Raw genomic sequence first — 23,279 nt, 5'->3', positions numbered from 1 at the left:
ATGCAATTGAATTAGTACTCCCACGGTTTGCTTTCCCATGTGCACTCAGTGCATACCCGGCAGGATGTGTGGGCATCGGGCAAAACCCCGATCCTGCCCTGCAGCACATGCGAGGTCTCTGTCTGTTTTGGGTGTGCCTCACTGGCATGATTATTTATTAGGTTGCTTGCATAGCAAAAAGGCGGCCGTGGCTGCCTATAGTCGCCACAAAGGCATGAGCGAGAGAGCAGCACAAGGAGCTGAGAGAGAAGGGAAGGATGGTGCTTATGTCCAGGGACAGAGTAAGGAAAGGGATGGACATGAATGAAGCCTCTTCTACAAAAAGCAGGCTCTGACTTCCTTCTTCAGGCTTTTCTACGTTGTGCACCACTTTATACTCATATTTCAATTTTTAGCAATTGATTTTTCTCTCTCTCGCTTTGTTGGTGGGTTTGATTAAATTTATGCCTGTCAGTGCTGCTGGCAGTGTTGCATCGCCTGTAGGGTAACTGCTGGTTTCTGTTTCTTATGTTACATGCTATTTTTATATGTCTGGCAAGTGTGATTTGATAACAGAATACATCTCTGTCCATCCACTAGATCCAGGCTGCAGATGAGTCATGGCAATTATGGCTGGAAAAGTATCTTCTTTTCTCTCACGATTGGTTGTTGTTGTCGTCGTCGTCGTCATCACCATCATGTTGTTGTTGTTGTTGTTGTTGTTTGTATTGTACCATTAGTGTGCATAATGCTTTACTCAGTAGAGGACTACACATTCCTGTCCCAAGGAACGTACAATTGAAAATGCAGCACAGGGGAAGCAGGTAGGGGATTCGCCAGAGAGAGGTGTTCATCCTGCTTCATGGTACTGCCGGAAGGGAAAGCATTATGACTGCACTGAGGCCACTAGTCTACAGGTCTGAATCATCCTCAATGTGTGGGCTACATCAAGATACTAGGACCACCGTCCCCATCATTCCTGTTAGGAGGTAATCTGAGAGCTCTCTCTTTATATGTCCTCTTTGCTCTTTGGTAACAAGCGTTCTTGTGGGAGTTGACCGTGAGCCTTATTTCTAAGGGCCCAAAGAGGCTTGCTTTATATGTATGTAGCTGCTATGCTTTCTGTTCATTTTTACTCCAAAATAGGTAGAGAGGTTAAAGCCCACCTAAAAGCCATACTAGTCTTCTGATCTGGATCAGAGCCCTGAGCCTACCTGAAAGTAAAAATGGGGAAAAGATGTGGCTGCTGGACATACATTTACAGCATTTGGCCCTATTTCTGTACATGGAAGGTTTTCCTCTGGGGACATTCTCTTCTGGGAATGTCTGGTGCACAAACAGGTGGGAGAGCAAAGCATGCCCTACATAGACCAGAAGCAATCAGTACATGAAAAACCTGACTGAAGATAAATAAAAGCAGGCATTGAAAATGGGGGTGCATGTACTGATAGCCCTACTTAGAGTAGTCCATAGAAACGAACGGGACTTAAATTAGGCTAGCATTGGACATAGTTTATAATTACTCCAGATGCCAGGGATATATATTAAAGACTTGGAAGTGGGTGTCAAAAGAAACCGAAGCCACAACAACGCTGAACAGATAAGCAGCAGTATAGAGACATAAGATGAGCACTAGCCAGCCAGAGCAGAAAGATGACTGGATCACTAGATTGCTTACTCAGAGGAGAGCCACTGGTGGTCCTGCAATGTTGCTGACTTCAGTTCCCTTCACCTCACACCACTGGCCTGGAGAATTCACGCTTGCTAATGAGGTGGCCCCCTTGACGCTGCATGCTTCCCACCCCTGATTTACATGAATGACCTAATAATGGTTCTCTCCACATATAACCAGGGTGGGGGTCTCTGCCTTCCTATACTACTGTCCCTTCCTTGTCTTCTATTGCTGCACAGAAGAAGGAGGAGGCAGAGCGCAATGTACAGAGAAAAGACTTCACAAGATCGTCCACTGCTAGAGGACGTTACTGTCACTTTGACGTACACTCTTAGTTTGTCTAGAAATTGCATAACTGCTCAGTGAGCCCATTTTGCTTTCCTAAGTAAGAGAGAAAGCTGTCATCAGCTTGTCACTCGATGACTTGGCCACTTCAAATAGTCAGAAATTTGATTCATATTTGAATTATCCAGCTCCTTTTTTAATCTCCACCGATAATCTGTGAACTTTTATTTTGAATAATCAGATTTCCTTCCAACATCTGGATGCCACTGGGCATAGCCACAGGGAGATGAATCCGTAGTCAGCACGCCTTGCAAAACAACTCTACACAATGCTTGCTGTAACTGGCATTAACTGTGGCTCAGTTATGCAGCACAGCACATGAAGACTTTGGAATCCAGAGTGCCCAACAGAGGAATAAAAAGTACAGTTGTGTATAAATGCAGGGTGTGTGGCCAGTGCAGGTGCCGTGTCCTTTTATGCAGCGCTGTTCCTGCTTTTAGGCTAGCTGTACTCACAATATGGTTAGTTGCCGATGGTCCCTGTTCAGTATTGTAGTGTTACACAACCAAAAGCATGGAAAGTTTCCATGAGAAAATACATCTTGCCTAGAATACTTTAGCAGCCATAGTAGAATATTAGATGGATGAGACGGCTTGTTCTAATTACATGATCACCTCCACCAGTTACATAAAAATGCCAATTTATATACAGAGCAGGGATTAAATGAAATGGACATGCACACCTGCTTCCTTAAAAAAAATTGCTAGGGAGACTTGTTCAGCCAGTTGTGGGGTACGTCTCTGCCCCTTCTCCCACTTTCAGTCATATGGGCTGGATAGTTTGCTGCATTTTTCTTCCATCTTCCCATTACCAGCAAAAGGACAGATGCATCCATGGATGCTCTTGAGCAAGTGTGAAATTACTTCTGGGTGAGGGGTGTGCTCAAGGGCTGGGAGGGCCTCCCTTGCCCACAGACAGGACCCAGAATGCCCACTCAGTTTTCCCCTCCATGAGGTTGGAGTTCTACCTCAGAGCACCAGAGAAATGCATCACTCAGACAGGAAGGAATCAAGAAAAGGACCCTGTCATTAAAACTCTCATCCACACATAATCTCCAAAGACTTGACTCTGTCTATGGCCTCAGAAGGGCTTTCCTGAGCAATCCTATAGCCCCTCGGATACTGTCTAGGAACCATAGGTGTGTTTTCTTAGTTATTAAGTATACCAAATAGATCTTAATGAGCAAGATTCTGATGTTGTACGTATGTCTGTCTTCCATCTCCAACCCAATAAAATTCAGTAGATTTTGACTGCTCCTGAAGGTGTTTTTGTATCTTCTTTTGGGCTGTGGAAGGCCATAGCTTACTGGAAAAATGCAAACTTTCATACAAAAGTACCCAGAGTCAAATCCTGGGATCATAAGCCAAACCAGCTGTGGGGAACTGGTGATCCTCCAGATGTTGTTGGAAACAGAAACAGAGCTAGTCAGAAGGGGCCTCCTGGGCCATCAATCTGACTCCCGACTCCAGCCTGCTCCACTCACAACATGTCTCCCATGTGCATGTCCAGCCTATCCTTAAACACCCTCACCACTGGGGCTTCAAATACCTCACGTGGAAGCCCATTCCATGCCCTACGGATCCTAACCATCAGGAAGTACTTCCTGGCATCTCACCCTAAATCTTGGTTCCCTGAGCTTTGCTCCATTCAAATGCATCCTGCCCTCCACTACAGAGGAAAAAAGGTTGTGTCCCACCTCTGCATGACACCTCCTCACATACCTGTATGCTGCTAACACCTGTCTGAGTCTCCTCTTCTCAAGGCGGAAAAGACCCAGCTCCCTCAGTCTCCCCTCATATGGCTTACCCTGCAAACCAACAACCATCTTAGTGACCCTTCACTGCACTGATTTATTCATTTATTTATAGTTTTTCTATGCCATCCCATTGCTAAAAAAGTCTCTGTGTGGCTTACAAAGACTTCCAACCTTGCTATATCCCTCTTGTAATGAGGATCCCAGAACTGAATACAATATTCCAGCTCCAGAGTTGTATAGAGTGGCAATAATACCTCTCTTGATCTAGAAGCCACACTTCTGTCTATGCATCCAAGGGTGACCTTCGCCCTCCTGGTTGCCATGTCACACTGCCGGCTCATGTTTAGCCTGTATTCAAGCAGCATCTTGAGATCCTTTTCACAAGAGCTGCTCTTCAGCACTTGTCCCCTAACCTGTGCTTATGATGCCCATTCCTATGCCCCATTTCTATGCCCCAAGACCTTGCACTTATCTGCATTGAATGTCATCCTGTTGTCCCCAGCCCACTCCCACAGTCTGATAGAAACAAGGTTGCTGATATTCCCATCAACAGCAGTCAGCAAGCCCACCATAAGCCTTCCCATGTGGGCTTAACATTTTCCATCTTAACATGACATTTTGAACATTTTGAGCATGGTTACAAGTACCCATTAAAAACATCAGAGAGTAGGTAAATTAAGTCATCAGTATAATAGGAGCTACATTCACATCAATTGCTTTTCATAGGGAACTTGTGCAGCCATTGGTCCTGAAATTAAACAGAAACAAGTCAAAAAGCATCCCTAATTAGCTAGATTAAAATGATATATAAAAATCCAAAGGGCCAGTGAAATAATAAAAATAATGTTATTTTGCATGTACAGTGTTCATTACACAATATAAAAACTTTTGAGTTATACATAATATTTGTCTGAAAGTTTGTGGTTCAAAACTTTGCTTAGCAGTCAGCAAGTATTGTTGAACATTGATACAGTACAGATATTAGTGAAGGAGCTCTTTGAACTGGTTTTCAGCTCAAGCTCTGAAAACCATCTTGCTAATTTAATCAAAACTAATGTCTGAAACCTGTTGAGGGATTGCAATTTCACAACATCAGGTCTTATTCTCATGTGCTAATGTATAAAAGCGTTTACATGTTCTACCAAAATATTTCCCAGAGAAGGAAATGTTTGTTTTCTCGTTAACAAATGCCTAGAGAATTCCAATCTCCCAATGGTGAGATGAGAACGAAAAGCAAATAGGTCAATTAAAAAAACACACTGCACATTAAATGAAACCCGGCCATGACTGCCCCCATATCAGCTTGCCTGCAGAATGGGAAACAAGGGTGACAACATTCATAATTGTCATGGATAAGATCAGCAAATTGTCCTTCACCACCACCATTGATACTGGGCTACAATTAGACCTAGCTGAATTGTACTGTACAGCATAATCTTATCAAAGTATATATTTCCTCATCATTCAAGCCAATACATTTATTAAATCTATGACAAACTGATGTCAGTTCTTTTGAAGTAAGGTGTAAACAGCTGAGGGATCAGATAGCACTGAAGTTCACACAAAATGGATTTGGGACAAACAATACACAGCATATTAAAGGAACTCTGGAGTTGGGCCAGAGAAATGAGGATAGATCAAAATCAGCACATCTAGAAATAGACTCTTCACACATTATGGGAAAAGCAGTGCACTCTATGCACATACAATTGTATGGCCTTGGGGTCAAATTCACAAGTCTTTAAGAGCATTTGGTTTTTCTTTCTAGCCATTTAGGGTTCAATCCTGTGACCACGAGGCACTATACAGGCAGCTACAGGAAAATCTTGGGATGGGATTCCAACTTAAGCACACCCTCCACCTGTCCTCCCAGGCAGGGTGATTCTTTGCAAGCTGGTTGTGACTCCAAAGTCCGAGGACTGTCCTCAGAGTTAACACTGGGCAGGAACATTCCCAAGGACAGGAAGCAGGGGAGGCCAGACCAAGGCCTGCTAGGCTAGTGATGTCACTGGAACTCAAATTTAGTCAATTCATACATTGAATTTGGTGTGTTAATAATTCTAAAACACATAATGAACCCTGAGTTAATATCTACTGATTGACTTGATGTATACCTCACCTTCCTACCACATTTTTTTCTTTATTTGCATTAACTTCTTTAAAGGGAAACACTTCTCCAGAAGTCAGAAAGCACAGCTCCTGTTGCCCACTGTCAAAATGGAGCCAAAATTGGCCCTGGAAATGGCCTTATATCATCAGAAAAAGCAGTTTACAGGGGCTGCTTAGAGAGGAGGAGGCAGCAGAGACATGGCCACCCTCTTAGCGGAATGCAATTAATGAGTAAATACATGATCCCACTCCATAGGCACATGTGGCTTGGAGGCAGCGATCACTAAGGCTGGAGGCAGGGATATCCCTCTGATGGGTGGTCGAGGGTCCAGCCGAGGGTCCAACAATCCCTCCACCACTAATCAGTCACCTTTGGGGCTCCTGCTACCAAATTTCATTAAAATCCCATGGGAGTCTTGGAGAGGGAGGGAGGGGGAGGAAGCTGGACTGACTAGAAGCAACACAGCAGTGTTAATGTAAACTGCTTTGCTTGAGAGAGCACAGCAGAACAATTTCCATCAAGTTGCATTTTCAAAGTGACATCCTACAAAGCCCTGAAGAGATTCACCAATAACAATAGTTTCCTCTCTGGGCCTGCTCTCTTCAGATTCAGTCTTGATGAGACAAAACACATCCTAGTAGAGTGTATAAAGTCCTGTGTGTGTGTGTGCATGTGCTTAAGGGGGATCACTGTGTAAGTCATTTTTCTGAAGATGTAAAAATTAAACATACACACACACAGTCATGTCCTTCTGAAACCTTAGCCAAACTCCTATTTATTTATTAGATTTATATCCCATCTTTTTTCTTTTCTTTTTTTTTAAGAACTCAAAGCAGTTTGCATAATTCTCTTCCTGCTCTCGATCTTATTCCCACAAAAACAGCCTTGTGAGGTAGGTTGGGCTGAGCATCTGTGACTGGCTCGAAGCTGCCCAGCTGACGCCATGGCTGAGTGCAGAGTAGAACTCTGCGACCACCTGAGGCGCAGTCCCGCGTGCTTACCTGGCTCTCTGCACCACACTCGCTCTCCTATGCCCGTCCCAGCGCACACCCAGGGCTCTCTGGGTGGTTTAGGAACATTAAAACCCCACCAATCCTAAACAAATAAATAAATTGGTTACACCATGGCTGAGTATAAAATAACATGGTTAAAATGAAATAAATAAATAAATACATATACCATTAAAATTAATTAACTTTTAAATACTGATTAATTAAAAAGGTCTTGACCTGGCACCGAAAAGCAAATAATGACAGCACCAGGCAGACCTCTCTAGGGAACGCATTCCATAGTCGGGGCGCCACCGCAGAGAAAGCCCTCCTCCGAGTACTCTGTCTCCTCACCTCTTTCAAAGAGGGTTCCTGGAGGGGGGCCTCTGCTGCCGATCTTGCAAAATTTGAATCAGTTTCCACCTTATTTTGAAGCAGCTTGCTTGTATGATTAATTCCAAGAAAGATGTTGTACCATGTAAGAGGAGATACCACAAACCCCATGTGTCTTACTGCTGAACCAATTTAAATATTGTTTATAAATTGCTGCTGTGCCTGGCTGTTTGTCCTTGATTATTGTTATATTGCTGTTTTATATGCATTTTGGGTGCATACTGTTTATACCATTTTTATGAGTACTTTAAGAATTGTTTTTATCATTTTAATATGTGTAAACTACTCAGAAAGCCCTGTGGACTTTGATGCAGTAGACAAATATAATAAATAAATAATCCCTCCAGTCTTCCAGAGGAGTTCCATTCAAACAAAAGCACACCAAGCAAATCTTAGTTGGCTGTAGCAAAAACCACACAGACACTTTTGGAGCTCCAAAAATATATATTTCTATTTAAGTCTTGATTTGCAGACTGTCTGTCTACCTACCTACCTATCTCCTGACCTATCTATCATTCTATCTATCTGTCTATCATACTCAATAGCTGGGAGGGTAGAAAGGGGTTGTTGCTGTTATGGGGACAAAGTAGAAGTGAAGTACAAAAAGACGTATGATAGCTTCTCTGGAAGAAAAAAGATGGGATTTAAATACATACATACATACATACATACATAACATCATCCCCTACCATCACAGCCAATAGATAGGGATGTTGAGAGTTGTACTCCAAAACAGCTGGAAGGCACCAGGTTGGAGAAGGCTTCTCTGTCCAATGAATATTTATTTCTTGTATTTAAGTGTAAAGTGCAAGACATTAATGCAAGATTCTTCATTGTGCCTCCCCTAAAGATTCCCTTTGCAATCCTCCTAATGCACTGCAGCTTGTGCTTAGCAGTCAGCTGTTGTAATCGCTGGCATTCGGGATTCTTTCCCCTTCCCAAGCACTCTCCAAGACAGTTCCCTCGCGAACGCAGGCCTGCCTCACATCCACAAGGCTGTCATCAAAATGTGGCCAAGTACTGCTTTTTAGAGTTCCTGATATGCAGTGTGCAGTTCTGCACAAATTAAAGCTGCTGCAGACATCTGTAGTGTTACCCAGGATGCATCACTTGGGGAAGAACCAAAGTGACCATCCACAGAGGGAGAATGAGGTATTTACAAACGTCTGCAAAGCTGTCCATGATCCAGATGTTCAAGACCCCTGACTGTCATGCACCGATGTTTTTAAGAGGCTTCATCTTGCAAAGTATTGTCTCTTACTTCCTTACCTGTCACTTCCCTGCAGAAGGAAAAGATCCAGATCCTTTCTTCTTGTCGTGAGCTTCACAGTGCATACGCGCATTTTTAAAAAATACTATCTCTGGATTTACAAGTACGCACACTAAACAGGAGAGAGTGGGACAATATCTAGTGTGGTGCAGTGGTTAAGAGCATGGGACTGGGACTCAGACGACCTGGGTTCGAGTCCCCGCTCGGCCATGGAGTCAGCTGGGTGGCTTTGGGCCAGTCACAGACTCTCAGCCCAGCCTACCTCACAGGGTTGTTGTTGTGGGGATAAGATGGAGGAGGAGAATGATGTAAGCTGCCTTGAGCCCTTTGTAGGAAAAAGGCAGGATATAAATCGAAAAATAAATAAATAAATAAATAAATAAAATAAAAAATCTAGAGAGACAGCACTTGTTCAGAAAGAAGCATCCATTGCTCCACAGTCACATCATAAATGGAGCCCTCCGAGACTCATTCCTGCTGAGGGGCAGGGAAGGGAGAAGCAGCCTTCTTTCAGCTTTACAAGCTCTGTTGCAAGAAAGTCCAAAGTGTTTCTCTTTCACCCCCATCCAGTGTATGGATGAAGGGAGGACTTTTAATGGCTGGTAGCCAGCGGCTCTTAATGCCAAGTAAGCAAGACTCTTCAGTTAGCAAAAGTCTAAACCAAGTTGAGAAACCTGTTGCAGCCTGAAGGCCAAATGGAATTTCAGAAGAGCTCTTGAGGAGGGTGCAGGGCATTCCTGAGGGGTGGGGGGAAACCCAAAGGGAATGGGTAGAGCCCAGATTCCTCGTTTATTTTAATCTGAAGCACTTAATGCCAGTCACTTCCATTCTTTTTTATATTTTGACCCCAAAGGAACCCAAGACAGCTGAGATATTTCTCCTCCTCCTCTCCATTTATCCTACTCTATGAAATAGGCTATGAGTTAATGTACCGGCCTTGAAGGCCAGCAGATAAGTTCCAAGTCCGATTCAGCAAAACCACCATGGCAGGTCTGAGGCTGCTGTTCTTGCATGAATTTGCCTGGTCCCTCTGTGAACCATGATCAAATATATTTCCTCATGTTTAGTGCTACATTTCAGAGCCAAATGTGCAAGCACAACAAGCTAATAAGGTCAAATAGTTCTATTAGCTGACTGCATGCAGAGAGCGTGACGACAACCCTCTTGTCTTAATTATTGGTTTAAATTACAGCAAAAGGGCAGAGCTGACAAAGGCGGAAAGTGGTAAGAGCCCAAGCTGCTCCTTTCTGAAACAAACCAGAAAAGATCTCTTCCTTCTTGTGAAACCCACCAACGAGTCTATAACCTTGCCTTTGCGCAGTAATTATGGCATTGTTAGGCTTAATTAAATGCTTCAGCCATGCGATTGGCAACTTCTCCACTCATCTGGAGCATTTTGCAATTGCCACAGGTAAGAGCCAAGGGGCAGTTTTCACATGCCTGCCCACCTTCAACTATATCTGTCCTTCAAAGGCAGAACTGGCCATCTCTATGGAGTTGTGCTACATTCCCCAATCAACCCACCAGTTAATTACTTATCCTAAACCAGACAACCGGGGACACAATATATTGTGGACAGTTTTCTACCTTGCGGCATTTAGAAAATCCAATGGAGCAGAAAGCCTGAAAGAGGGACAAGGAAACTCCAAAAGACTGGCTCCAGCCATGTCCTCCAGCCATGTTATCTCCAGCCTGTGGCCAGCGGTAGCAACAGAGTAAAGGGGCAGGGGAGCCAACCAGCCCAGGAGGGGGAGTTGCTCTTTCTTGTGCTCCCCGTCTGTTCACACACCATGCAAGACCCCACAGTGCCAGCACGTTCTGCAAGAAGCCAGACGCATCTCCCTCCACTGGCTAGGACACAGGGTAGGTGGAATGGTGAATCAGGCAGCTAGAGACTAGCCCTGTCACAAGGTGGCAGCCATTCCATGAGCCTCTGTGAACTGCTTGCATCACCGCTGGTCAGGCGAGGAACGGTAACTTTGCATTTTGGTGCCGGTGCTTGTTCCCCCCACCCCCACCCATCCGCCCTTCTTTCAGCATCAAACTTTGATGGCCCTATTACCAAAGGTTCCCCTCAAGAACTGCCTGTCAGCCACTTGCATAAAAGAAGCCCATGGGATTGTCTTTTAAGCATGCCAGTAAAAGTCTGTATTTTCTGTGGCATGGGCATGCATTTTCCAGCATAACTTATCTGAGCCATGCAAATGGCTGTTGAGTGGAACCCTGCAATGTAAGATCCCAGTGGCATTGCAATAACCTCTGGAGCAGGGGAGGATAAGACTCACAGTGCACATATCTGTGATGTATTTTCCCCTGCAGTGTTTGCTATGGTGGGAATACAAGGGTGGGCAAACTTCCACGACTGGAAAGATTCAAGGTTGGTTTCATGCTGTTGTTGATGAATGTAATACAATCACTTCAGAAATAATTAGAAAAGCTGCAGATACCTGATTTTCTGCTCCAGATGCAAAACATGCCATGTGGCAGATCAATGTTCCACGCAGACAGCAGATTTTAAAATAGTATAACCAGGACTCTGAAAAAGGGGGCAATTGCCTGCAGAAACCATTGCAAAAATTAGCTCATTGCACATATAAGTTCTTTATTACTAGCATTTATATTACCTTACTGTAGTAGATATTCTAAGTAACAGGACAGGCTGTTAGCTCCAACATCAGTGGGGCTGTATCCATGCCAGGTTTTAGTCTGAATTTTTAAGGAGTGACTCCTGCTGATACACCCTAGCCCCAAAATAGGTTCAGCACCATGAAGATCTCCTTTAAAGTTCAGACTGAAGCCTGGAGTGAATTAACCAGTCCTTGGGCATTGGAGCCATCAGCCACTGCTGCAAGGTAGCCAAGGAAAACATTCATCAGTCAGTTCAGTTGAAGAACTAGGCAAGGTACCTAAACTGATATGCAAATAATCTACATTCCTATTTAAGTAGTAACATCCTAAAGAGCACACTTGTGATTTAGAAGTGAATCACCATCATGGTTACGCTGAATGTTCAGCATTTTTTATTTGTAAGGGAAGCATTCTCCCTGCCCATCAGTTTGCTTGACTGCTACTGGAAGCCATTGCTTCATTGCCTGCTGCTTTCAGCCTCCATCCCCCCACTTCTTCATCTTCAAGTCACTCCAGCCATCAGAGAACATGCAGTGATTGTGATGGGGTCACAGCTCTGTGTAAGCAATCATATTTGGATGCATGAGGACATCACTGCAGGGACACAAAGACCGCTGAGAGAGAGGGCAGTGCATTGCCCTCACTCAGAAAGGGTGAACGCACACTTCGTTTTGGAGAATACACCCAAAATTGCCAAACACGCACCAAGGGAGTTGTTCGGATGTTTATTTATTTATTAATTTATTTAAAACATTTCTATGCCGTCCCCATCACAACAAAGCCTCGGGGCGGCTCACAAAGAATACATAAATACATACATAAATAATGATAATATAACAATTTTTTAAAAAGCCATTTAAAAAACCCCGGTGCAATCTTGGCTAAAAATTTTAAAATCCTAATTAATTCAATAATTTAACAATTAAAACAAGTTTTAAATAGAAAAGTCTTAGCCTGGCACCGAAAAACAAATAACGACGGTGCCAGGCGGACCTCTCTGGGGAGTGCATTCCATAGGTGGGGTGCCACCGCAGAGAAGGCCCTCCTCCGGGTACTCACCCTCCTAATATCATTCACAGAGTGTTCCCGGAGAAGGGCATCCATTGCTGAGAAGGTCAACACACACACAGTCCTTTTGGTTCAGCCCTATGTGAACTGTTTCCTGTCCTTTTGGGAAAGAAGTTGTGATGTTTAGGTAGTCCACCATCTCTGAAAACAACATGGGCCAAGTTAGCCCAGGTCCTCCCCTTTGGCCATGCATGTGCAGCCTGTCAGATCCTGTCAAAACAGGACTGACAGTACAGATCCCAATGATGAGACACATGCATGGGAGGCTACCTATCCTGATGGGACTGACCACTCAGATTCATATAATGAGGTTGTTGTTGAAATGGTCCCAGCTCCAGCTGTAGCTCAAGGTCTTGAGACTCGGCAGAGTTTAGTTAGGGGAAAGGCTAGCCCAAGGCAGAAAAAAGGCCCAGTCAGTCCGACCATGGGGCCAGGGGGAGCTGCAGCATCCTGGAGGAGATGTGGAAATGGACAGTGCATTGGATAAGGAATTCCCACCTGCTGATGAGGTACACCTGATCTCTAGGCATCACCATCACAGGGTGGCCCAATTAGGGACACAGTGGGAGGAGCAGGACATGCCTGGTACTACAGATCTTCTCCCCATAGGGAGAGATGCAGAAGGGTTCATAAAGAAAGTTTTGGGTAATGAATGACAGAAAGGGTTCCACAGTTTGCTCTGTGTATGCTCAGAGACTTGAAAGTAATAATAAAGATTTTGGCAAAGAAATGCTGGTGAGACTGATCCTGCTGGGAGGAGAAACCTGGCTCACAAAACATTCCACCAAATTTTGCTCTATATGATCGCTATATAACAATGAATTCAGCATAGAAATTTTAATTTTGGATATGCTTGCACCATCTTCCTCTGTGGATGCTCAAAGCAAAATTATTTATTCTTCATGTTTTTATAGAATATGCATTTAAAAGCTAAGATGGTAGCTACTCAGCTGTTCAGAATTTGCACAGGACATTTTAATTAACTTAGGACACAATTCCATAGATGTTTACACAGAAAACGTCCTACAATTTCTAGAAGTTCCAGCAAGAAAACATCTTAGGGAAAATGTTCCCTAAGCTATTGTAGTTAAGAGCATCTCCGTACACATACTTAGAGAGAGAAAAGTCACTGACTGGGGAATGCTGGGAATTGTAGGGCCTTTTTCTGTTTAAATATGCATAGGATTGTGTTTGCCCTACGCTAAGCTGTGTGCTAAGATCTTGCTGTACCTACTTGCCGGTCAGGCTTAGTGAAATTCCACCTAACATCAAAAAGAGCAGCTCTATTTTAATCTAACAATTTGGGAGTTGGCTTCTGCTCTTTTGACCAGGCTTATCTTACTTTTGTGTGGCAGTAATTTCTCAATGAGTTTGGTTTGATCTCGCATCCTCAGATTGTTGACAGTATTAACTGTTCTAACATTATTTAGAATACTTCTCTAAAAGAGAAAACTGACCTAAATATAAGACAATGAGAGATCAGATTTGAAGGTGCAGGAAGGACCTCTGTCTCTCTCTCACACACACACGCACACACTCAGTGCAAAATGCATCTCTGCTCACAGGGGAGATGTAATAGTTCTGTATAAAGCACACAAGTATTTTACTGCATACCTTTTGTGAGGAAAACTTCTCCTTAAGTTGAGTACTGACTTTTAGGTGCTCTTGTTTGAAACGAAGCAGGCTTTGAAACAAAACACAGAACTTTCTGCTGGGATGTAATATCACTTTTCAGCACTTTTGGACTGCTAGACCCAGAAATGTCAAGTGTAATTTACATTTTTAGAATGCGATAAAAAGCAGGGCTTTCCAGTCCTTTTATAATAATGTGTTTTACTTCCTGAACCATATGTATTCTCGCTGCTATTCAGGGAACAACCCAGCACACCTGCTGGCTAATGTAGCAGAATAAAAGAGTGAGTTTTCGCCCTGTTTATGCCCAGAGCCACTACGGGGTGGCAAGTGTGGGAACGGCAGAGCAGCAGACAAGAACCCTAAAGACCTCCCCTAAAGAAATGTTATGCAGAATCTAAGGTGCTATGTTACCATGACATGGACCTAGATTGGTCCATTTAGCTTGATACTACTGGCTATCCAAGCATTCCCCTAGCTGATGCCTTCCAGATGTTTTGGACTTCAACTCCCATCAGCCCTAGTCAGCATGGACAATAAGCAGGAATCCTGGGAGTTTTAGTCCCACGAGAGCAGTGAGTTAAGGAAAGCTGAGCTAGATGGGCTGATCGCAGCACTGCAAAGTCAGGCATCTTTTCCAGCCCTTCTTGGAGATGTTGGGGTTGAACCAGGAACCACCTGCCTGAAAAGCAAGTACTCTGTCTCTTCTCATATGGACCTCACAAGGCAGGGACCAGCAGCTTGTGGCCCTCTGGGCATTTTGGCCTACAAACCCCCTCAGTCTTGGCCTTACACATTTTTGGATCTGTGATGAATCTTCAAAATATTAGCTTTATGCACCAGACCAGAAATCTCTTTTTTAAAATTAAGATAGTGGAGTTGGGAAAATGTTTCCTCTTCAATCCAGTCCCCAGAGTGTCTGCATCTCATAATTTCATGGTATAGCAGGCATGGATTTCACCATTAAGCACTGCTGCATGTTGATGGCAATTTCAAAGATACAGAAAGAGGTCTGGTAAGGATAATCTCTGCTTAAGTACATCATGCAGTGAAAGAGACCTTTAGAAGGAGTGAAAAATAGATACTGCTGCTCAGAAAGTGGTCTGGAGTATGATGCATTCTGCAGCAGGGAGACCTGATAAACTCGACAGGCTGGGGGAAATGCTTGTGATTTGGCGCAAGCACTTTTCTGATGTGCACATATGCTAGGAGAAATGGTATTCTAATTTTAGATCATGCAAGTAGTAAGTGCACTGGCCCACTGAAGCATGAACATTATTCCCAGAGGTATTAATGCCATAGTATGGAAATTCTGGGAAACAGCATCAAAACATCCATCCAGAGAATGCTTAGAAAAAGAAAAACAACTGTCGGTCCTAGAGTAAGAACAGGAGATCAGGTGGAGAGGTAAGAATGCCCCTAACCGGATATTGATCTCAGTTGTATCAGCTAGCTATCTGTCAACCAGTGTATGGATGGCCCAACCACTCATTTCCCTGGATAAAGAAGGGACCGATCGTGACTGAGCTGATTGTTGTGCAGTGCCGACCCTGTAAGCCTTTAATCTTATAATAACTATGGTATCTACACCTACTGAAGTATGAAATACAGCAAGAAACTTCCTTCCAGCCACATGGCTGAGGTAAACATGAATTCATTTGTGATATAGGTTGCACAAGGACAATAGAGGGCAGGATGATTTATTAAATCTATGAAGCTGCTGAAAATGGCAACTGTAGCCAATAGTTTATCATCACCCCTTCTAATATTGATTTGAGTCTAGCCGTGCTCATTTAGCCAAAATTGCTAGTTCACAAGCAGGTGTATCTTCAGAAACCCCAAGACACACACAAGTGCAAGATATCTGCAAGCCGAAAAAAAACTAAGTGGAGGAATCCCCAAACAAAACTTTGGTCTTATTACTGACTCTTAGCCGAAGCCACCTCACAGGGTTGTTGTGAAACAAAAATTGAGGGTAGGATAATTGTGTAAGCCACTTTGGATTCTAAGCAAAAAAAGTGCCTTACACAATTAAATAGGTGGGGGGGTGAGGCCGCTTTGGATTCCTCATCAAAAATCTCCCACCATAAATCTCCTCAAACCTTATCTCAAGTCAAAAATACACTGAATTGCATTCAGAAGCTTCATGTTTTATTGACTTGTGTGCAAATTGATATCACATTTAAAAGGCAGGGAAGCTAAATAAATGTTGCGCATGACTTAATACCCGACTCTGAACAGGAACTCCTGTCTTTGATGCTAATTTTTGCTTCATGAAAGGTTCATAACAAAGAAACATATTCCCCTGCTTACTTCTAGACATAAATGTATAACAATCTAGAAATAATTCACACAGCCAAAAGGGGGAGTGGCAATTAACACCCCCCATTTGGAGGAATAATATCATACAAACATTGATATAGAGATATTAAAAACCATTAAGTCCTAAAGTCTTATCTTATCCCAAGTGAAAGCATTTTGAGGCCGCCCCATTTTATGTAGGGTGGAGCACATTCTGTGAGGAAAGGTGGAAGAAGTTGGGTAGATTTTGCCCGGTGAAGAGTCAATTAAGAGATAGCTATCTTCAAATATTTGCAGGACTGCCATTAGATGACAGGGAAGTGTCCTTAGAAGCCAGGATCCAAACCAACAAGCTAAAATTACAAGGAGGACTTCCATTCAACTTTAGGAAGAATGTTGTGACAATCTAAGGGGTTTAATAATGAAACATATGACCAGCCCTTTGTGCCGTCTTCCATATGTAGGTTATAGACACACCAGCTGTGCTTAATTGCAGAAAAGATGTATTGCTAACACATTGAGATCTACCTCAAGTGAAAATGCCCCTTCCTGGGATTTTTCATTGAATTTACTATTGTTTTTCTTTGTGCCCAAGTCCAGTTTCCAGAGCCGGATGCCACAGTCCCCTGCTGCAGGGTTGGACTTCCTCCCTCTTCTAATTTTTATAACCCATAGATTATGATCCAAAAATGCTCATGTTTGCATAAAATGTGATTTGAAGGATTGGAAGTGTTGAAGCACAAGCAGAAGTTACCTCAGCATCCCATCAAAAATACTGCCTCAGTAAATTTAAGAACTTAACCACTACCAATGTGTCTCAGTCCTCTGTGGAATGCCATAGGAAAAAATGCTGCCTTTTTCATTTCATATAATGCAACATGTGGGTCCCCATTTTGCTATGCCAATCCATAGTCACTGGGGTTTACTCAAAAGACAGGTAAAAGTTCTTTTGAATAAAGACAGTGTGAAATCTAAGAACTGCTTCTTCAAGCCAATTAATACTGCTGGTTGAGTTAAGTCTTCTTCCAAGCATGTTTTCCCCCTAAAGTTTATGTTCACATGAAGTGAACACTAGTCACGGGGTACTTCGATTTCAACTTTCTGTGCTTATGCTTCATTACAGGGCAGCCTTCATTACAGTCCCTCATAGAGCATTCCAGGATATTTATTTATTAGCCTTAGATCTGCCCTTTTCTATTGTTTTAAGAACTCAGAGTGGTTACAGCATTCTCCCCTCCTACTCAATCTTATCTCCACAGCAACAGCCCTGTGAGGCAGGTTGGCCTGAGAGCCTGGGACTGGCCCAAAGTCACCCAGTTGGCTCCATGGCAGAGTGGGGACTGCACCTCAGACTGACTGAGTCCCAGTCCCACGTGCTTAAGCACTACACACCACTGTCCCTCCTGAGGTAGATGCTGCTATGGCCTTGGGAGGGGGGATAGGATATCCTTCCAGCCACGGCCCTTCACAGCTGGCAAGGAAAAGCACTGCAGCAGCAGCTCTTCAGAGGTGGCGGCAGCAACCAGGAGACCTCAAGGATGGTGAAAAGGGGACAGGGGGGTGCATGAGGTGGGAAGGACAAGTATGTGCATTCCACAACGTCTTCACTGCAATCAGCACCCACCACGGCTAGGCTGGCTAGGCAGGCTTAGAGGCCCATCTGGATGAATTTGTGTTTGGAAGGAGGAACGGGGAGGGGGTGAACCTGCCCCCAGTGTCCCTCTGGCCCATCCTGGCTTTTTTTCTCCAGGGCTTTGGATAGACAGAGGGCATCTCTTGGGAGACCTCATTTATGAGCACTGTGCCCCTTCTGCACACAGGACCAGACCTTCTCCCGAAGACAGACAGAAGATCGGGGTGTTGACAGAGTTTCTAGCGAGTGCATTGGACAAACCCAACCTTCTTCCAATAAGCCCGTTAATCACTGAGGTATATGATTGCACTGCAAAGCTCCTTGGTGTACTGGAGAATGTAATATTGCAGTATTTCCCCATGGAATTGTAAAGCCATGATTTCTGGCATCTTTGAAATGAGATAAAGAAGCAGCAGATGCAATACAGGTTTTTCCAATTTAACTATCCATCACTCTTGTGACTTTATTTTCTGCAAGCCTTTTTGTTGGGAAATAAGCATAGGCTAAATATTTCCATGACACATTTTTCATCACAGATACACAATGTTTGAAAAAAGAACAATGCATTAGTGCATGTTAAATAGGCAGCAATTGGAAAAGAACAAGCCAAAGAAATAAAGCAAGGAACATCAGTAATTTTCAACTGCTTACAAGGTGAAAATTCTGCAAAATCAACTTGTTTGCAAAGTTATTTTCCATGACTGCAAGCTGGATTGTTTTAGGCCAGAAAGTCAAAGCAAGTGCTAAAAAGAATGTGACATCTCTGCATCTGATCAGAAATTTGGGGCAGTGGTAGAGGGGTAAGGTTCGCCTAACCACTCTGCAGGCACCATAAATGCTCAGCTTACCAAGTGAATACATATGCATTGTTCTAAAAAGCTGCTTGTAATTTGCTTGATATTGATTTGGTCGATGAGTGTCTATATTTACCCAGAACGATGGCTGTTTCACAAGGTGACTTGACAATCCATGTCCAAGTTAGAAAGCTCAGTGTGTCAGCACTGAGCTGAGCTAAGCAGCCACTGCAGGTACCTTTCGAATATCCCCATGCGTCTCCACAGGATTCCCTCCTCCATTATAGTGATGCTGACTGGGCAGCTCTGTGTTATCTTGCTTGCTAGCACATGGGAACAGCTTTTCCATGTGAGCTTGGCCTAGTGACAGCGGAACAGCAAATCTTTCCAAGTGCACAGATCTCTTTTCCCTCTTCTCCTGTGCATGGCAACAGCTAAGCAGACGGCACCAGCAGCCATCAGACAAACACAAGTAATTCAGGCTTGTTGGCCCCTAATTGACAGATTCCGGAGCTCATGGCTGTAGCCACAGCTCCCTCTGTCAATCAATAGCCCATTGGCATACACAATACCTTGAGCATCCCTTTGCGTCTGGTGGCAAGTTTGGTGCTGCTGCTATTATTGCTATTGTCTATCTAAAGTGGGGCTGGGGTGAACCTTCAGGTGTTCTGGCATACAGTTCCCATGATCAGTCAGCAATGGCTGCACTGGCTAGGGCGATGGGAGTTGTAGGCAGTCATGTTCAGAGGGCCACGGGGCTACATGGAACTGCTTCCTTGGCCACAGTCTATCCCTAAAGTTACAGAACCTCATTTTCTGAGTTGAACCCCAGGGTCGACTGGGTCTTTTGCCTAATCCACACTTGGCGCCCATCCACCTCTCTCTAACTGTTTTGCTCCATACTATGGGCTCAGGTGGAAGAATGAATGGGAGCTACAGCATCGGGTCCTGGCTGGCAGCCCTGGAGAGGTAGGACTGCATTCTCAGCAGACAAGTACACAAGTAGTTCTGAGGTTATCTTTCTCATGGAGAAAGGTCGGCAGCCACCTTGTGAGTGAGGAATGCTTGAGAAAGGAATCTCCAACCTGTTCCACTGCATGGAAAGGTAGTGTGGAAGCATTTAAACTTAGTAAACGCACTCACTTTGCTTTGAAAATAATGGCCTGGCAGGGGTAGAGCGTGAAGCCATGCTACCCCTGAACAATTTAATTTAATACTACCTGCTAGCGATGAGAGGATGATTTGAAACAGGAAGAGTGAAAAATGTAACAAAGAAAATTCCTTGGCCAAAGGCAGAGGGGGCTAAGATCAGATAACAGGAGGGGATAGCAGGAAACTTGCTCAATAAATGACCTCATGACTATTAACAAACATACCCTGCATAGGGAATAAGCTCATTATAATTCACCAGGGAGGGACTGAGTGGGAGGGAAGAACGGGTATCAGTGGCATAGGATAGGTGGACGGAAAAGATTTGTAACCCCCCAGTACCCTGCCCAATGAGGAAGAAGAGGAGAGAAGTAGCGGCCAGGGGGACAGGGCATAAAAATGGGAAGTGAACATGTGCTTGGCGAGCTGGCAAGGGGGAGGAAACTCTCCACTCCCTTTACTGCAATACAGTTTCAAAAAGAACTCTCTGCTTGCCTCGAACATTTTTTTCTCTTTCGAAGGAAAGGAAAGAGTGTTTCTAACACAAGCCCCATCCCTTCCATTCCAAAAAACTGAGTGGCTCATGATAAACGAGGTGCCAGGAGGTGACAGCATACAAAGGACTTGATCCATAGTTCAAATCCCAGTTCACCCTGATATTGGTAGAATCCTTGATATTGTTCATTTTACAGGAATGGCCAATTTGTGGTGCACCAGATGCTTTGGCCTATAACTCCCATCAGTCCTTACCATTGGCCATGCTGTTTTGAGCTGATGGGTGCTGTAGTCAAAGCACCTAGAAGACCACAGCTAGGGGTATCAGAGACAACTGCAAACTACAGATGCTGTGGTGAACCAATTTCACCAATTTGCAAGGATTCCACGCATGTGGACTGGGTTTTTTATCTTTCTGGAATTTTGTGCAACTTTAGTCATATTTCAGTCAAATGTTCAGACTGGGAACACCAAGACTGTGCAGCCCTGCACAAGTCTATTCAAATATGCCCCATTAAGCTCAATGGGACCTACTTCCATGTGGGTATACTTAGGAGTACAGTCTCAGTTCATTAGATGTGAAAAGCCAGTTGCATGTGGAAGGGGGAGTGGGGCTTATCTCTTTGGTGCAAGTCAGATGGAGGAACTTTGTGGATCTCTGGATGTTTTGACCCATAGCTTCCATAACCTTTATTATCGGACTGCTGGAAGCTGTAGGTCAAAAATATTTGGTTGCTCACTCCCGGCATGTGCAAGGTACCTACAACATACTGCTTCCACTGTTGGAAAATGGCTGATTGTTCGATTCTGTTAGCAGAACATTTCTATCTTGTTTATCAGACTTCACAAGAACACTCAATTACTTCTGGTGGTATAGAAAAAAATGTATGCTTCCATTTTAATTAGCTAGATGAATATACATCAGCATCAGTAATTTAAATCTACTCCACACAAATATTTTCTTATTAAATTTAAATAGCCTGCTATGTTTTTAATTTTATTTTTCATGCTACTTCTATTTTTCTTAAGATCAAAGACTCTATACTCATTTGATCATTTTTATATTAAAACATAAGGGAAACTGGGATTTTTCTTGCTAGGTCATGCTTCAGAGTTAGGCATTTTGTTACAGGAATCAGAGTGCGTTTTTTACTTAACTAATATTTTTTCCCAAGGTAATTAAACATTTCATTAGGTAGTGAACCAATCATGGTTTCCTCAAGAGTGAAAGCAAGATGGGAAAATAAAAGGTTTAATTGTCCTCTATAGCATGGAGAATTATTAATAGGCTGTTTTTAAAAATAAAGTGATCGTTCCAAAATATTGCATATCATTAATATTAATTCATGATCCTATCAGGCATTTAGGAATTAACAAGTTTTCTCAGAGCCATTCTACACATAAGAAGAGAGAGTAGAATACTATTACTACGGACAGCAAGTCTTGTTTTTGACGGTTAAGCCCTCATCCATCTAAAAAAGGGTGAAAAAAGTCACAGTAAGAGGTAAACCAGCATAGCATAGTGCTGACACTCTTCTGGGAAGCTGCCCCAGGGGTGGGTCACTTACTGCTCTCCAGGGGTTTGGACTATGTCTCCTAACCTCTCATGATTGGCTATGCTGGCCCAGGCTGATGGAAGACGTTTCTTACCCTTGTCTTACACGAAGAATTATGAGGTTTTGTTTTCCCTTGAGGAAGTGTTTAAAAGATGACACACAGAGATTTCAGCTGTCTGAAATGGTACTGCCAAAGATTCTACTGCATCAACCTACCACCATATGCCTGAATTGGCTTTGTGGCCAAATTGCATAATCAGCTTCATGCACCAAGGATGGCAGCTGAATGCTCTACCCAGAGACCCATTTTTTAACAGGGGAAATATTTTAATGTGGGCAAAGGTGGGAAGACTAACATTGTTCATTTATCATATTGGTAACCTGCCTTTCTCTCTTCCAAGGTACTTTACATAAGCCTCCTCTTCTCCATTTTATCTTTACAACTACCCGGTGGGCTAACAGTCTGTGACTGGCTCAAAGCCCACCCCTGAGCTTCATGCTCAGGAGGGGCTGGGGGAGGGGGCTACAGCCTGGATCTCAGCCCGACATTCTACCCCCAGACGCAGTCAAAGGTTTTTTAGAACTGGATGGAGATGTCCTCTTACAGTGCCACCTTTGCCTGGAATTCAATACGTGGAAATCTCAGAGAGGGCTGTTCTTCATACAAGCTCCCTCACAATGGAACTCCCTGGACCAAAGTTGTTAAACACATCAGCTTTGTCCTAAGTGCAGTATTCTTGTTTAAAGACGCCACCGCATTGCTGAATTACATTTGCACAACCTCCAGCTCTCCTCTGGCCACCACAAGAGGACTGCACAAGCCCTCATGGTGCCTAAGAGGCTCCTGCTATGGGGATGGAAAGACAAATCCTCTCCCTCCGCCAAGCAGGGGACTGAAGATCTCATGACACTGGCATCCTATGGAAGAAAATCCTATCGACAACAATTTGGTCTCAACACCTGGTTTCAACACTTTTGGTCAGCCTCCCTCAGCCTATGCTAGTGATGTGGATATGCATGTGTGTGTGTGTAATTAGTAATACGTTGAGAACATTTCAATTATCTCTGATTGTTACTCTGACTATATGGGACGGGGGGGGGGGGTATTTTTCCCCTCTTTTCCACATATGTGCTTGTGATTCTACTCTTCTTTTGTATCCTCAGCTGTTTTTGCTGATGTTTGGTTTTGCTGAAAGACTATAAAAATCAAATACAAAATATAAATATTAAAAATAAATGAGTGGAACCTAGTCTTACAAGCTTTTTGGCACCAGTTAAAGACCTATTTCTTTACCCGGTCTTTTGATTAAATTTCTGTCTCCTTTCTTTACCCTCATCTGTTACTTTTCTCCCCTTTGATTATGGGTTTAGTTTCAGTCAGTGCTGTGCTATTTTACTTTGTTTTACTGCTTATATGTAGCTTTGGGATTACTTTAAAATGAAAAGCAGACAATGTGCGTTTGTGTGTGTGTGTGTGTGTGTGAGAGAGAGAGAGAGAGAGAGAGAGAG

The sequence above is a fragment of the Varanus komodoensis genome, unplaced genomic scaffold (genome assembly GCF_004798865.1).
Source record: "Varanus komodoensis strain SLA01 unplaced genomic scaffold, ASM479886v1 scaffold17, whole genome shotgun sequence".
NCBI lineage: Eukaryota > Metazoa > Chordata > Lepidosauria > Squamata > Varanidae > Varanus > Varanus komodoensis.
Note: the sequence above shows the minus strand (reverse complement) of the source record.